At 47.2% G+C, this 9,798-nt stretch overlaps 1 pseudogene; it reads right to left on the bottom strand.

Moving 5' to 3' along the window:
* Positions 1–8,092: 8,092 nt before the first annotated feature.
* LOC119815307 lies at positions 8,093–9,145 on the bottom strand (annotated as a pseudogene).
* Between the last annotated feature and the right edge of the window lie 653 nt (positions 9,146–9,798).

Consider the following 9,798-nt stretch of genomic DNA (forward strand, 5'->3'; position numbering starts at 1 on the left):
GTCTCTCCTCCTCGGGTCTCTGCACTCCCCCTCAGTTTCCATTTCTCAATAACTGTGTTTTCTCCTCCTTCGGGGCTTCAGTCCACATCCCTCCTCTGGTATGGAAGTTAATGTCTTCTGGTTCCTACAGTTCCGGGGACTTCCACTCACCCTTTTGTTCTTGGTTGATATTAGCTCTTTTTTAGTGTTCCCCGTCCAGAGTCACCACAAGTCTTAGGTACACAGTACCTGTTGGTTGCCCTTTATACACTACTTCTGGAGGGTGGAGATTATAAGGAGCAAGAAGACTACCAGTTCCTGTTCTTGGGGATCCCCAGTCTAGTATGGAAGAAGAGATTCTGTCTTCCCAGCTGGATGTGGCTACCTGCGTGTAGTTGTCAGAGTCATCAAGAATTGAGCAATAGAGCGTTGACAGACAGTGGCTATAAAGAGCGTGAGGTGAGTGCTGGAGGAAATCTACATAGATACAAAGGCTTTAGGTTGGCTGGAAACCTCTTCTTCCATCATGGACGTACTGGTCACTGCCCACTGCCAGCACATGAAGTGTGTACACCTCACTGCATGCGTAACTCCCACGTGACCTCTGAGCACTGGAATGGCACAGTGAACTGAACGCCTGTGGCCCATATTCAGCTAGCTGACTTTCCCCTAAATGTCCAGCCATGCCTGGAAGCTGGGAAAGCCTGTCTTACCCCTGCTGCAAGATGTGCCCTTCTGTGAGCCGCCTCCCCAGCCTCCTTACTGCTCCCTGAAGCTCCAGGGTCCCTCTTCACTAAAGGCTACTGGAGCATCCCTGTGATGCTAGCGACAGCAGACTGAGTGTACCAGTTAAACAGTCCTGATCCAGGTTAAGACTTAAAGATTGCAAGTAAATATCATGCTTGTTAAGCTGCTCCATATTTTGAGACATAGAGTGCCTGGTTTATTGTCTCAGAAAAGCTCAGGAAATACAGTGGATATTTAGGATCAGGCTGTTGTTGCTGGCTGGAAGACAAACTGTTCATTTTCTTCTGACAATGGGCTTGAAGTATGAAAGTCATAGCCTGCCATCTAAAAGGTGGCTGATAAAGGACTCCCCAGTGGTAAGGAAAACCTTGAAACTGCTGGTCAAGATGCTTAGAAAGCTCTCTCAGCTACCATGAGCCCCTTGCTCAACATTTCATCATGACATGTGAACACATGTGGAATTCCCTGCATCAAATCACCATCTCCTGTTGACCATCTCTTAGGACCCGGGGAAATGCACTGAACCTGGAACAAGTCTTGAGTGGCCTTGAGAAGGGTACAAGTCCATTTGCACAAGAGACTCCGGGGTCCTCAGTACCTAGAGTAAGTTCTCCAAGTGTAAGCCAAGAACCTGGATAGACACTACTCCTCGTTTCTACCTCCCAGCTCAGTGTAAACAGGCAAAGGAGGAGGGCCTCCTTGCCCACTTCAGGCTGCCACCTGTAGAACAGGTCTCAGCTCAGAGAAGGCCCCAGATGAACCTGAGCAGTGGGTAGGGATCTCCGGTTTTCCTTCCTGCTGGACTGGGGGAGCAGAAGGTAGGTACAAGAGGAGAGGCACTGTTATTTGAGGTGCTGGGAAGTTGGTGTGCTCTCTGTCTCTTAGGCCCAGTTTCCACAGAAAGTGGAAAGGAGGAAACCACAGCACGTGCTAGGTGGAGAGAAGGTATCAGAGCTCAGAAGGCTCAGCAAGGCTTGGAAAAGCCACGCTAAGGTGCTGTGAGGCCTCCTGACAGTATACCTGCCCCAGTCCACTTCCTGGACACCCTATAGCCCCTGCAATGTGAAAGGTCAAATATTACTCCTTTCTGCAGACACCTGGCACACCTGGGCCATGCAGTCTCCTCTCTAAACTTGATCCCCATAGGCTGTTGTTTTACAAAGTCAGAATAAAGAAAAATGGGTTTTTATGGGTCATTTTGCTTACTGGAATGACTTCCTTAATGTTAAGTAATTACTAACTTAACATTATTAATACAGCCCCAAAGGGGTTGACAAAAGACTTCCCAAATAGCGGGCTTCTTCTGCTAGAGGTCAGACCTACTAGCAGAATGACATTTCCCTGGCCCTTGGTACCCACCCTTAACTCCGCCTCTGGGCGCTGGTCTTCCTTTCTCTCTTACCAGAGGTCCCACCCATCATTTAGCATGAGCTGTTATTTTTATACATATTCTTTGTGCATACCATAGAGAAAGAAACCCATGATTACTGTAATTCTCCCATCTCTGAGGTTCTCTTCTTTTTCAAACTTGTTAATCCTCAACTGTGACGCATTTGCCTTCCTAAATTATCAGCCTGCTTCATTTCCCCTGTGTCATTTTCCTAACTGCTGCTATGCTCTTCATTTTTGTTTATCGTTCTTGATGCCTAACTCTTGGTTTCTGTTGTGGTATCAGCACACTGTGATAGTACCAGAGAAGGCTGATCTACAAGCTTTGGAAATTGTTGCTTCTGGAATTAACATAGATAAAGACTTCGTTTTGTAAACTCAAGGAAAACAAAACAAAAACTCCCAAAGGCTGAGAAACCAAAGCCTCTTCCAAGACGCGCTTAGTCAACCCTCTTCAGACCTTCCTGCTCCTGCCCTTCAGTAGCTGAGCCAAGCAGTCCAACTCCCACAATGCTCCAGCCTAGGCACACAAGGGGCAAGGCAAGTGGAGGGTATGGCTGGGCGGGGAGCGGGGGGATTCATTCTGGGCAAAGGAACAATAAGAAACAGGTTGGCAGCAGTCCTCCTCCTGGACACAGCCCTAGACAGCGCCCAGTGCTTGGCGGAACAAAGCTAGCACTGTTCTCTGCCTTGCACAGGGAGCTGCTGTTTGCAGGAGCGAGAGATTTAATGCCCTTATGTTTGTTTGTTGCTGTTTTTGTTTGTTTTATCCTATAAAGACTCAAACTGCATTGGATGGCCCACATCCTGCCTCTTCATCTTCTTTTGTAAAGCTCATCAGGAGCATTTGATCGCTGAGCAGCTGCTGACCACACGAGCCCAGGGTTACCAGGCTCCCGCAGGCTGAGCCCCATCCCGGGCCTGGATCCACTGCTGACTTGGCTCTTTTGATTCCAGTTCCTGGACTGTGTGGCTAGTGTTCCTTACTTCTTCCCTCAGCCCACTCACTTTCAGTTCCCAGCCCTGCAGTGGGACACTTTTGGAAATTTGCATTTGTGTTCTCAGCTGTTCATACTACGTCTCTGAATTTCTAAGGAGGAGTGAAGATTGTTGGTGTGAGCTCCATGGCTTTGGGATTCTGTCCTAACAGGAGCAGGTGTATAGAGCCCTTTCCCCCAACTACACAGTCCTGCACGCAGATGCAGTCGGGTGCTTGGGTGCTTGCCTTCTGGTTTTCCATGCCTGTCTTTGAAGACTGATTTTAGATATTTTCCTCAGCACACACAGTAACAGGATTTTACCTTTAAAAAACTGTGGACTGGAGTGATAAGCCACCATGGTGTTAGAGGTATGTTTACAATGGTCCCGGGTGTCCACCAGTAAGGCCCTAGTGAGGACTGGGTGCTTGTCCTGAGACCAAAGGTACATGGCCAACGTCTTTGGGGGAAATTTAGTTTGTCTGATCAAGAACTCTGTTTTGATAAGTCTTGTACCTTCCTTTTGCCTGGGGTTGGAGTAAGAAGGAAGAAGGGCTTCAGTTTCTTTATCTCCATAAGGAGCTGTTTTATGACAGGTAGAGAGAAAGAGGAAGTACACATGCTGTCCACAGGTATGTGGAGGCCAGAGGTAGATGTCAACCTTCTCTCCACTGACTGTTTTTAACATTTTGTTTACTGTGTGTGTGGGTGCCATGGCGCATGTGTAGACATCAGAGGCTTTCAGACTTGGTGGCTTTCAGACTTGGTGGCTTTCAGACTTGGTGGCAAGCACTTTTGTCCACTTGCTGGCTTCCCACCTTACTTTTGGACTCAGCTGAACCTGGAACTCTGGTTCAGCTCGGCTGGCAGACCAGCAAACGCCTGGGACCCACCCATCTCTGCTTCCTATGGCACAGGGGTTACAAATGTGCACTGCCTTGCCTGTCTTTTTATGTGGTCTTCAGGTTTGAGAAGCAAGCACTTTGCTGCCTGAGCCCCTCTTAAAGCACAGCTCACAACAACAACAACAACAAAATCCCTGAACTGTATGTAGATAAGGAGGAAAGGTTTTACAAAATAAATACATCCGGTGATTCAAAGGAGGTTAAGAAACAGAAGATTGCTCTTCTGGTCTCTCTGGCCGCAGTGGCAGAAGAAAGACGAAGAAGGGAACATCATCCTTTGGAAATTGTTGCAATGATATACACACATTGTGCCACCTCTGTGGCTCTAAGGCAGTGGTTCTCAACCTTCCTAATGCTGCTACCCTTTAATACAGTTCCTGATGTTGTGGTGACCCCAACCATACAATCTTTTTTGTTGTTGTTGCTACTTCATAACTGTAATTTTGCTGTTAGGAATCATAATGTAAATACCAGTGTATTCCCGTGGTCTTAAGCAACCCCCGTGAAAGGGTTGTTTGGCTCCCAAAGGGGTCACAATCCATAGGTTGAGAATTACTGTTCTAAGGCCTATCATCTTCAGAAGTTGAGGCAAAAGTGGCTTCCTTGCCAGGTTCAAGAGAAAGTTCAACTGGAATGCCATGAGCTAGAGAGAGGATATGCCAAGACAAGTGAGACACCTAAACACTGTCTATCACAGACTCAGACAGACTCCTGAATTAACAACGCTCTAAACCCCAGGGGATGACAACAGCACCCAAGGATTTCAACCATCAGCCATAAAGTAAATGAAGGGGCTCTGGCAGGGCTCGCCCTTCCCCCATCCCTCTGCCTTGCTAAAAACCGTTAGATTACATTCTTAAAGCTAGCCACAAAGGTCAATTCCCTTATTTGGCCACTTCCTCCTCCTGATTCTGACTACCAAGGTCCAGCTATCGAAGTACTGAAATCTAACAATCAAAAGTCCCCTTTTTCTACCCTAATTAACTTGTCCAATCAAAATTAAACAGCTCATCCTAACATGGGGTCTCCCCTTTGTCCTTTATAAACTGCGATTTTCCTATGTGCCACATCTGTCTCCTCTCTGTCCAGAGGCAGTCTTTTATCCTGCCAGAGCAAATGTCCCTTCCCCCTCTCCCTTATTCCTTTCTCCTTCTCCCTGTCCTTTATCTTCTGTCTTTGTCTCTTATTCCCTGCCCTTTGTCCCTCTGGGCAAATCTCCTTTGTGTTGAGAACTTGATTTTAGGGTCTCTTGTTTCCCAAGGATACCAGTTCTTTTAGTAAATCTTTTGGTTTCAAAACTGCAGGATTATGACCCTGAGAGAAATTGCCAGCATCTTAAAATATATTATTCCCATTGTCAATCCAATCACTAAAAACTGCCATACCTCAAGACATCACCGTCCCAGTTCTAGCTCGGCAACAATCCAGAACTTCATGACAAGGCTGTCGTGCACACATTGCATGTCCTCCTATGTGTCCCTCTGCTCTTGTGAGATTCCTTTCATGGGATGGGGCAATCCTTCACTGTCACGCTGTGCGGTTCTATGGTGACAGTATTCTGCGGGGCCTCTGTTCTACAGGACATTTAGGGTCAAAGTGCTTTGAGTAAGACTGGGGTATTTAGTAGCAGAGCACTAGCCTAGCATGTACAAGGCTCTAGGTTTAATCCCAGCACCAACACACACACACACAGGCACACACACGCACTCAACGCACGCATGCACATACACACACAGAACTAAAAAAAAAATTAAGCCTTGAATACAATTATTTAGCCAGCACACTTTGAAAGAAAGCGCCCCGGACACTGCCTATCTATGTTTTGTTTTAACGTGAAGGTACGTGAGTTTAAATGAATATAGGTATACTATGGCATTTTGAGGTAGTAGAGTATGGTTTAACTCTTATCTAAGAGTTAAGATAAACAGTTGTGTCCGCCTACCTTCACGCCAGCTGAAAATGAGAGTTCCAGTTTTTCCACATGACTGAGGCTTTTCTACTGAACTTTTGAATAACTATTTTTACCAAGCAAATGCCCCCTTGCAAGCGAGAGGCTATATGCTATGTAGCGACGCATACAGTTGTTCTGGACCATAAAGCCCTCGTGTCTCAACCACTTTCACCCTAAGTACTGGCTCACCGTGTACCTTTCATGAAGAAAAGCTTTCTGTGGCGTGCACTCTCTGGTGTCTTGTTGAATGCATCCCAGGACCAGCTCTAGGTGAACGCTGAACAGGTTGCGCATGCGCCATCCAGGCACCGCCCCCAGCGCAGGGACTGAAATGGTACCAGGATACTGGCCAGCTGAATTGTTTATGAAAGGTGGGTGGGAAGTAAGAGGGAACTGAGCGCGAAATCCTTGGTCTCAGAATGGTGCTTATTTTGCTCCAGGCAGCAAAGGAGAGCTGAGTTCCAATGGAGCCAGTGACGGAGGTGTGAGTTGTTAGAATCATCACGGGTGAGCTGTCACACAGTCGGTGTTCTGCTGCTGTGAGAAGGCTCCATAACCACAGCAACTCTTAGAAAGGAAAGCATTTATCTGGGGCTTGCTTACAGTTTCGGAGGTTCCGTCCATTGCTACCATGGCACCCAAGTAGACCTGGTGCTGGAGAAGTAGCTGAGAGTTCTAATCTGGATCTGTAGGCAGCAGGAAGAGGGAGACTGAATTTGGAATGGGCTTTTTGAAACCTCAAAGCCCACCCCTAGTGATACACTTTCTCTAAAAAAGCCACACCTCATAATCCTTTCAAATAGTGTCACTCCCTGGTGATCAAGAATTCAAATCCGTAACGCTATGGGGGCCATTCTTATTCAAACCACCACACTCACTGACTTGGTGACAAACACCTGCTCCTTCATGCTCAGACCAGCAGACCACACCTCTGCCAGCCATCCGTGAATCTTTGCCTGAGTAAAGTTTGATCTGGTGGTGGTGGCATACACCAATAGTGTCCTGGTTAGATTTTCTTTGTGCATTAAATTGACACTAGTCAGTCATCTGGGAACCTGGAGGAACCTGAACCGAGAAAATGCCTCCTTCTGAAAGACCCCCGTGTGCAGAGACTCTCACTCGGGATAGCACGACCCCGTCCCCCCAGTAACTCACGAGAGACCGTCCTTGCTGCAATCACACGAGGTTTAATGGATGAGACGGGAACCAATGCACTGGGGCCGAGACTCATAACCCACGCAGAGGAAGAGTTCGGCCCGAGTGACCGGGAGAAGGGGTTTTTAAGGGAAGAAACCACAGCCCAGTGATCCTGAAAGGGGTAGGGAGGGTGTCACAGACAATTCTGAAAATATCAGTGATGATCACAAGGGGGCAACTCCCTGCCTCTCAAGATCACTCTAGGGGTCATAATCAGCTAGTTCCTGAAACACAGTATTCCAAAAATACCAATGACAATCACAAGGGGGCAACTCCCTGTTTCTCATGATTATTCTCAAGATTACAATCTAACTTTATCTTCAGCTAGTTCCTGAAACACAGTCACTGAACCGGCTAATCCTAGATTTCTGATTCTTCTCTTCCTGCTTAGATTTCTGGCTACTTTTCCTGTTGGGGGGGGGGAGGACCTGGATTTATCCAGGGCTTTCATTGGGGAGACCTGGATTTATCCAGGGCTTTCATTGGGGAGACCTGGATTTATCCAGGTCTTTCACTTCAGATGCCTCTAGGCAATTTTGGGGTATGGCAGGCTTTCGTGACTGAATTCACAATGGGAATAAGCTTTTAAGGTGTTGATAAAAACATCTGGCTTTTGCTGGCTGGGTCTTCCTCATGGGGGGCCAGCAGTGGGAAGACTGCTTAACAGCCACATGCTGTCTCTACTCTATCTTTCCCTCTTCACTGTGTGGTGCTTTCTCCACAAAGTGAGTCCTTCTCACCTACCTCCTCCACTCCCTGCTCTGGGGCAAGCTAGCAGTCAATGCAATTGAGAACAGTGAACCTTGTGCAAAAAAATGTGACTTGTATAGGAGCCCCGGGCCCCGTCACATCCTGGAGAGCTACTGTGGCCACTATCTATTTATTTTTCTTAAAGCTTTTACTTTGAGACATCATGGAAAAAACCTACACATGGAGAGAAGACATGATCACAGAATAAAGACAACACAATTAGAAGCATCAATGCCTGTCATCCAATGTTGAAGCTGAAGTTCTGGGAGTTTGATGTGATCCAGAGACTGAAAGAATGGATTAGTTTTCCTCTCTTTTTCCTCACACTCTCCTTCAAAAGAATTCATACCAATCTCCTTATCAGCCTTCTCAGAGAACTCCCCCTCCTCCATGCCCTCACCCACATACCAGTGCACAAAGACACACTTGGCATACATCAGATCAAACTGTGGTCCAGGCTTCAGCAGTGGCTGTGGTATTGTTCATCATGCACACAGCTCTCTGGACCTTGGCCAGGTCTCTACCAGGTACCACAATGGAAGACTGGTAATTAATGCCAACCCTGAAGCCAGTGGGGCACCAGTCCACAAATTGGAAACTGCACTTGGTCTTGATCATGGCAGTGGCAGCACTGACGTCTTTAGGAACCACATCACCATGGTATAACAGATAGCAAGCCATGTGTTCACCATGGTGAGGGTAACATCTCATCTCTAGTTGTCTGGCTAAAAGCAGGCATTGGTGATCTCTGCTACAGAAATCCACTCATGGTAGGTTTTCTCAGCAGAAATGACAGAGGCTTATGTGGCCAGAGGAAAGTGTATGTCAGGAAAGAGGACCAGGTTGGTCTGGAACTCAGTCACTTTGATCTACATTCAGGGCTCCATCTCATCTGAGGATGGAAGACACATCTGGCTAATAAGGCAGTTAAGGTTAGTGTAGGTCGTGCTCACAGTCAGGGTTTCTTTTTTTGAGACAGGGTTTCTCTGTAGTTTTTTTTTTTTTTTTTAGAGCCTGTCCTGGAACTAGCTCTTGTAGACCAGGCTGGCCTCGAACTCACAGAGATCCGCCTGCCTCTGCCTCCCGAGTGCTGGGATTAAAGGCGTGCGCCACCACCGCCCGGTTTTTTTTTTTTTTTTTTTTTTTTTTTTTTTTTTTTTTTTTTTTTTCACAGTCAGGGTTTCTACAACAGATGTTACAGATGGCCGCACTGTTTACCGTAAGACACAATCAGAATGCGCCAAGGTGCATCATGACATGCTCCATGCTACATCATGGCAGCAGGCACACGAGGCAGCTGGTCACTTGTACCTGCCGTCAGGCAGCAGAGAGGGTTGGGAGTGCTCTGCTCACTTTCCCCGTCTTATTTAGTCCAGGACCCCCTGCTCATGAAGTAGTGCTGCTCACATTTAGGGTGGGTCAGCTAACGTCAGCTAACCTAATCTAGAAACTCCCTCACCCACGTGCTGATGTTCGTCTCTTAGACGATTCAAGACACTGTTAAATTGACACTTTTGTCCATGGAGGGGGCTTGCTAACACCTCATCCAGGGCTCTCAGGTGTCCTGCCCCTCTCCAGTAACCCAATCTCCACCTTTGACCTCCTTTGCCCTACCAGAGAAAAGAGGCACAGCTCAAGCTGACGTCCCACCCAGCAGGTTCTGTGGCTTAGTCCTGCTACTACATCACAGATCCTGGGCCACATCTCTGGGCATCTGGCCCAGAGTAGGTTTACTAAGGGTTTTTATTCAGGATTGAAGGTTGGATTTCATCAAATGTTTGCTTTTTCTGCATCTAGTAAAGACATCACATAGCTTGTCTTTTTTTAGACCATTGTCGTGAAAATTAGTTACTGGCTGGAGAGATGGCTCAGTGGTTAAGAACTCGTACTGCTCTTGTAGAGG

Source organism: Arvicola amphibius, chromosome 5 (genome assembly GCF_903992535.2).
Source record: "Arvicola amphibius chromosome 5, mArvAmp1.2, whole genome shotgun sequence".
NCBI lineage: Eukaryota > Metazoa > Chordata > Mammalia > Rodentia > Cricetidae > Arvicola > Arvicola amphibius.